This window comes from Canis lupus, chromosome 3, assembly GCF_048164855.1.
Source record: "Canis lupus baileyi chromosome 3, mCanLup2.hap1, whole genome shotgun sequence".
In the NCBI taxonomy this organism is placed as follows: Eukaryota; Metazoa; Chordata; class Mammalia; order Carnivora; family Canidae; genus Canis; species Canis lupus.
In genome coordinates this window covers 33,957,099-33,964,415 of record NC_132840.1, presented here as the reverse complement: position 1 = coordinate 33,964,415, position 7,317 = coordinate 33,957,099, and positions in this window count along the sequence as shown.

Here is a 7,317-nt window from a genome sequence, read left to right as displayed (position 1 = left end):
ATTTTATTTTTATTTATTCATGAGAGACACACAGAAAGAGAGGCAGAGACACAGGCAGAGGGAGCCTGATGTGGGACTCAATCCCTGGACCCCAGGATCACAACCTGAGCCAAAGGCAGACGCTCAACCACTGAGCCACCCAGGTGCCCCTTCTGCTTCTCCCTAGGTCTCCCTTCATCCCCTGTACACTCCATTTTATCTCAGTGCCTCATAGTGTGGTGGGGGTGTCCTTTCTCCCCTTGGAGAATGTGATGACAGCCACAGCAAAGGATCAGTACCCCCACTGTTGCAAACGGGTAACACTTTGCGTACCATTCCAGGTTCTTAGCGTGAGGCCTGTCCTTCCTGCCTGATCGCCTTCCCAGCCCTGGCCTCTCCTCAGTCTCCCTCCAAGGCCTATAACTCCCTGACCCCTCAGACTCACGGATCAATGATCGCCTGGACAGATTCGTTGGGCTGCCCCACCTCAAACTCGACAAACCCCAACCTGAACTTATGTGGCCTCCAACCTTGTTCCTTTTCCAGGGCTCCTATCTGGGTGTTACTGACCTCAATGTGGAGACCTTGATGTCGTCTCTGACCGCTCCCTCTCCCATAGATCAACACCAAATCCTTCCTGTTCCCACATCAAGCTCCACACCAAGCTCCACAGCCGCAGAATCCATGGTGTCTTCATGGGTCCCCATCACTGAGCAGATGCCTGGCGCATACAGATGCTCAACAAATGCATACAGTGTGGGTGGATGAAGGCCTCCCACTGTGGGCCCCTCTGTAGCCTCTCTGTGCCTTCCCTCAGGCCCCTGTGTCTCCTTGCTGGACTCCCAGTCCTGGGCAGCTTCCACGGAGAAGCCAGAGGTATCTTTCTTGGTCACAGATTTGCGTCACCCTTGCTTTCCTCCCCTGTGTGGCTCCTTGTGAGTTTAGAGATAAAGGCCTTCTCCTGGAGTGGTCTCTGCTCCACCTTCATCTCTCAATTCTCTCCAGCTCCCACTGGGTCCAGCTCCAGAACTCCTGAAAGCCTCATATGGGCCAATGTTGCCACAGAGCTGGGACTGCTACCTCACATTCACTCTTCAAAATTCACTCAAGTCTCAGCATTTTTTAGGAAGCATCTCAGGCTTCACAGGTCTTGGTTACCCATTTTAGCCAAAACTACTTTGGAAACCACTTTGGAAACCTTTGGTCCCAAAGTTCCCAAAGCTTACCCAAATCACAGTACTGATCACACAAAGCTGTCCTTGGGAAGTCACTTGTCTGTCCTCTACTTGAGGACAGAGACTTTGTTTCATCTGTTCTACCTAACAGAGCCCATAGTAGGTACCCAATAACTGTTTGCCATATATCAGTCTTTTCTCTTAGGCCTACAACAGATTAGATGAGGCTCATCCACATTATTAAGAGTCATCTCTTTTTATTTATTTATTTATTATTAAATATCTTATTTATTCATTCATGAGAGACACACAGAGAGAGGCAGAGACACAGGCAGAGGGAGAAGCAGGCTCCCTGTGGGGAGCCCGATGTGAGACTCAATCTCAGGACTCCAGGATCACAACCTGAGCCAAAGGCAGACGCTCAACCACTGAGCCACCCAGGTGTCCTGGGGGTAATCTCTTTTATTTAAAACCTACTGGTTTAATTATTACTCACCTTTATAAAATATGTTCACAACAACACCTAGACTAACTTTTGACCAAATCCCTGGGCACCATAGTCTAGCCAGCACGACACATAAAATTCACCACCATAATGAATAAACTTCTTCCCTCTGAACTTCAGCTTCCCCATCTGTAAAATAAAGAGCTGTGATAATGTTCTAGGATTCTAGAAATCATTATAATTAGATAACAGCTGATTTAGACTTTACAGCACTTTTACTCTATTATATAATTTAATTGGTAGAATAATCCTATTAAGTAAATTAGTTACTGTATTGTTTTTACAGTTGAGGAAATTAAGGTCCAGAGAGAGGAAGAGAGTTGTTGGTGGCAGAAACTGGACTGGAGCCTAGGTTTTCTGTCTCCGAGTCTAGAGCTGATTCTTCACTGCCCAAAGAACCACCTTTGATAGTTTAAAGAGAGGAAGTTGACAGGAATCAGAGGCTGATGCAGGAGCAGAGGGAAATTTTCTCTACAGAAACTCAGAGTATGACCATCATAGTTGGATGTCAAAATCAGTCTGGTGGGGACAATCTAGGAATTCCAGAATAAAATTTCTCTTCTCCAACTGAGAGAGTACAGGTATAGCAGAGCTCAACGCCTGGTGTATTAAAAACTACTAACTTGGGTAAAAAAAGTAAAGATGACAAAAGATGCATGTTAAAGGTGGCCAGAACAGCTGGTAGCTGCTCTTTATTTGCCATAAGGTATGTAACATTTAATCTTACCAGAATATTCTCTTATAAAACCTATTCCAGGGCAGCCTGGGTGGCTCAGTGGTTTAGTGCTGCCTTCAGCCCAGGGCCTGATCCTGGAGACCCGGGATCGAGTCCCACATCGGGCTCCCTGCATGGAGCCTGCTTCTCCCTCTGTCTCTGTCTCTGCCTCTGTCTCGCTGTCTCTGTCTCTCATGAATAAATAAATAAAATCTTTTTTTTTTTTTTTTTTTTTAAGAAAAACCTACTCCAAAGCTAAGCCTTTGTGTCATTCCTGGACCAAAGGTACAAAAAGACCTTCAGGGGAAGGACTACAAAGAAAGAAAGGCCTTCTGGTAACATGGTCTATTTATTCTGACTTGGTATTACCTTTGTTTACTTACAGGATTCCAGAGATCAAAGCTAAGTTGGACACTAGAAAGGCAGTGGGGAGAATCTCAAGACCAGGAAAAAACCTGCAAGCTAACTCTGCAAGATTTATCAAAAAGCCAGAGGTCCCAAGCACTTTCAGGGCCAGGAAAGATGATTGCTTGCCCTTTCTTTACCACTTTCGTGCTTTCTCATTTTCTTGTATTTCTCCCTGCCTAAGGCTTCAGGAGAAATTCTGTCTCTTTGCCTGTTTCAGCGTCCAGAGGCCACCTGTATTCTTTTGTTTGTGGCCCCTTCCCTGCATCACTCTAACCTCTTGTTTCCACAAGCCTCCTGCATCCCTTCTAGAAGGACCCTTGTGATTACATGGGGCCCACTCGGATGCTTCAGAGTCATCTCCCTATCTCAGGTTTGTTTGTTTATAAAGATTTTATTTATTTATTTATGAGACACACACACACACACACACACACACACACACACACACAGGCAGAGACACAGGCAGAGGGAGAAGCAGGCTCCATGCAGGGAGCCCGATGTGGGACTCGATCCTGGGTCTCCAGGATCAGGCCTTGGGCTGAAGGCAGGTGCTAAACTGCTGAGCCACCTGGGCTGCCCAGGATCTTTAATTTAAACACACCTGTGAAGTCCCTGTTACATATTCACAGGTTCTAGGAGTTACAATACAGACATCTTTGAGGGGCGTCATTCAGCCTACCGCAATGGATAAGGGGCACGTGGGAGTATGTTCTAGTCTACTTTTAAATATGCTAGAATAAAAAATAATGAAAGAAAATGCTTCTTTGATCCCAATACCCCAGTTACCATCGAAATTTGGAACTTCAGATTCCTTTACTGAGTACAACTTCTTGAATTTATGTGTGGTTCTTATCTCCACTTCCTCACTTCCCATTCTCTTTATCTATTCCTTTTTTTTTTTTTGACATTGACCTCTCCTCCCAACTCAGTTGAGGCCACAAACCACCTTCAGCTTGCCGAATCATCAGTTCTCATCCAACGTGATCTCACAGAGCATTATCACTCTGTACAACCTCCTTCTTGTCTAAACATTCCCACTCTAGGCTTCCATTACACACCGTCCTGGTTTTATCCTGACCTCAACACCCATTGTCTTCTGCTTGATCTTAAGTGTGGGAAGGCCGCAGGCCATGTATCAGGCCTCTTCCCGATTCTGTCTACACTCAAAGTGATCTCGTGCAGTCATGGGCTCTATCAGTTCTACACTGCTGAACCCCAACTTGGCTTCCCCCCTAAGCTCCAGACTCCTGTCCGGGCACTGGTCTACCTGGACATCCCCCCAGGCATCACGTGCATCTGTGACAGAACTCTTGGTTCCCACCCACCCTGAACCTGTTCCTCTCCTGGGTCGTCCAATCTTAGTAAATAGCACCAGGACTCACAGTTGTTCAGGCAATACTTAAGGAAGGAGTCATTTTTGGTTTTACTGTTTTTGTTCCTTCCCATCCTGACACCAAGTTCATCAACATGGCCTATCCGCTACCCCTTCAAAATAGCCCCTGAATCCAGCCTCTTCCCATCGTCACTGTTACCATCCATGTTGCGGTTTCCATCATCTCTCACCCAGACTTCTGTAATGGCCCCCAAGGGACTCCCTGCTCCATTGGTGTCCCCACTGTGATCCATGCTCCATATACAGGGCCCCCTGAGCACCATGAGTTACTTACTCAAAATATAAATCAGGGGCACCTGGGTGACTCAGTTGGTTAAGTGTTGGACTCTTGGTTTCAGCTCAGGTCATGATCTCAGGATTATGAGATCGAGCCCAGAGTGGAGCCTCACATCCTGCAGCGAGCTCAGCAGGGAGTCTGCTTGAGTTTCTCTCTCCCTTTACCCCTCCCTATTGCACTCTCTCTCAAATAAATAAATCTTTAAAATATATTTATTTATTTATCAGACATGTGATTTAGGCTCCATTGGCAGCTTTCTGTTACACTGCAATAAAATTCAAATTCCATGACCCTCAAGGCCGAGGTAATCTTCTACCACTTGCCTCTCCTAAACTTGTCTTTTACTACTTACAATGCACTAGCCATCTGGCCTTTTTCTTCTTTCTGTCCCTAAACTGTGCCAAGTAAGCATTTACCACCTGAAACTTTTGCACTTGTTCTTTTTTACTAACACCCTCTTCACCCAGACCCTTGAATGATTAGTTCCTTGTCATACTTCTCAGCTCAACTGTCACTTCCTCAGAGAGGCCTCCTATAATCCCCTAAATTGAATTCTAAATTAACCCTCCCCATTACTGTTTCACTTTCTTCAAAGTACTTTTCTCCATGTGAACTTAGCTTATTGACATACTGTCCTACTTTGTCTCCTCACCCTCCTTGGATGTAAGCTCCTTGAAAGCAAATACATCTTTTGTATTGTTCACTTTTGAATCCACAGCACCAAGCACACATTAAATGTTCAATATATACCTTTCCATGTGAATAAATCAGTACTTGGCATTTAAAAAATGTGAATGTATGAGAAGAAAAGCTGGCTTCATGTCAGATTATGTAATTCTAATAAACCAGAAAATTCAGATTCAGCAAATCCAGTTGTGGCACAGGGATTTTCATTTTAACAAATACCTACTCACCCGCCCTAGATGCAGGGCAGGGGTCCAAGGACCATACTTTTGAGAATACTGATTTATTCATTCTTACATGCACTAAATAGGTAGATGGCCTAAAGTGGTAAATTGAAGATCAGCAGAATTAAGTCACTTGTCTAAAGTTCACAAAGAGGGGGATCCCTGGGTGGCTCAGTGGTTTAGCACCTTCCTTCAGCCCAGGGTGTGATCCTGCAGTCCCAGGATCAAGTCCCGCATCAGGCTCCCTGCGTGGAGCCTGCTTCTCCCTCTGCCTATGTCTCCACCTCTCTCTCTCTCTCTCTCTCTCTCTCTCTCTCTCTTCTGTCTCTAATGAATAAATAAGATCTTGAAAAAAAAAATAAAGTTCACAAAGAGTGAGCAAGTAAATCCGAAGAGGAAACAAGAAATTCTAATTTAAAAGTAATCTTTGCAGAGAGCAAAACACACATACAAATTACCTTGTCTCTTTTATGCTAGTTATAAATTCTTGGCCTCAACCATTTGTTTCAATCATTTAAACGAAGCCTAGACTTTCATAACTCCACCTGAATGACTACAATGAATCGCTCAGATCAAACAAGAAGTGTTTGTTTAAAGGCATCACCAGCAGAAGAAAATGAGATCCTTGAAAGAAAAAAAGTATTAAAGAAAATGAAGCGTTCACTTCAAAAGTATACTGTGTTTACAAAAGAGAAGTAATGAGAAGGGACTTTGAAGATTTGCCCTCCAAAACGATGAGAACAGGTGGCTGTTTGAAGAGGAATTCCAGATGCCCCTCTCTGACAGTGTTGCCCCACGGCAGCAAGGTGGGGTGGGGGTCTTGAGGGTGACCATCAAACTAGACTTGTTTGACTAACAACATATGCTAAATTTGACAAGGAAGGCTGTATATTTGCACTAGGAATTTGGCAAGGTGTGTTACTGTCCACCCAAATGACATTTCAAAACTCTACTTCTACAAAGAAAAGCAATCTGCATCTAATCTTTTTCATTTTACAAATTTCAGAATCAGAACTTTTGATATGATGCAGGGCAACAGGCCTTTACATAGCAGCTTGCCTAGCTCTGAATTGCAAGTAAAACATGTATCAGACCCAAGATCCGCCCGTATTAAAATCCTGGTTAAACTGCAAAGCATTTCCACGTGTCAAACTGGTCACACTGACATTGTCATGCCATGTATGCTGGGTTGTTTTTAACTGAGGAACAGCTCACCTGCCGGAGGGACGGACCCCTGTATCCTTGAGGTATTCACTCCCTTCCTTTTACTCACCAGTTAAGTCTTGCTTTAAACTCACTGTAAGGCTGCAATATGGTCCACAGCAGCACTGTCCAATAGAAATATAATGCGAATCAGAAGTGTAAGACATGTAAATTTTGTAGTAGTCACATTAGACACATAAAAACAGGTGAAATGAGTATTTTAACCCCCAAATTACCATTTTAACATGTAATCAATACTTGAGAATGGGAGATTTTTTTCATATTTTGTACCTTGATATGATCTCCAGTGCATATTTTACAGCACATCTCAATTTGGACTAGTCCCATTTCAAGTGTCCAATGGCCACATATCACTAGGGGCTACTGTATGGGACAGGGAAGGTCCTGAGCCTTGCTATTCTAAGTGCGGTCCACAAATTAGAAGCACTAGTATCTTCTGGAAACTTGTTAGAAATGTTGAATCTTAGGCCCCATTCCAGATCTATTGACCAGAATCTGCATTTTAACAAGATCCCCAGGTAATTTATAAGCAGGATAAAGCTTAAGCACTGCTCTAAGGCAAGTCATTGGTCTCAGGTTCCTAATCAGAGGTGATAATCCTGGCTTTGCAGGACTATCATGAAGATTCTTGGTGGTTTACTCTATAGACTTAATTGAGATTTTAATAAACGGTAGCTATTATTTAAGGTGGCAATGTAAGAGGCGGCTTTAGAGTTGGACAGAAAGTATAAAT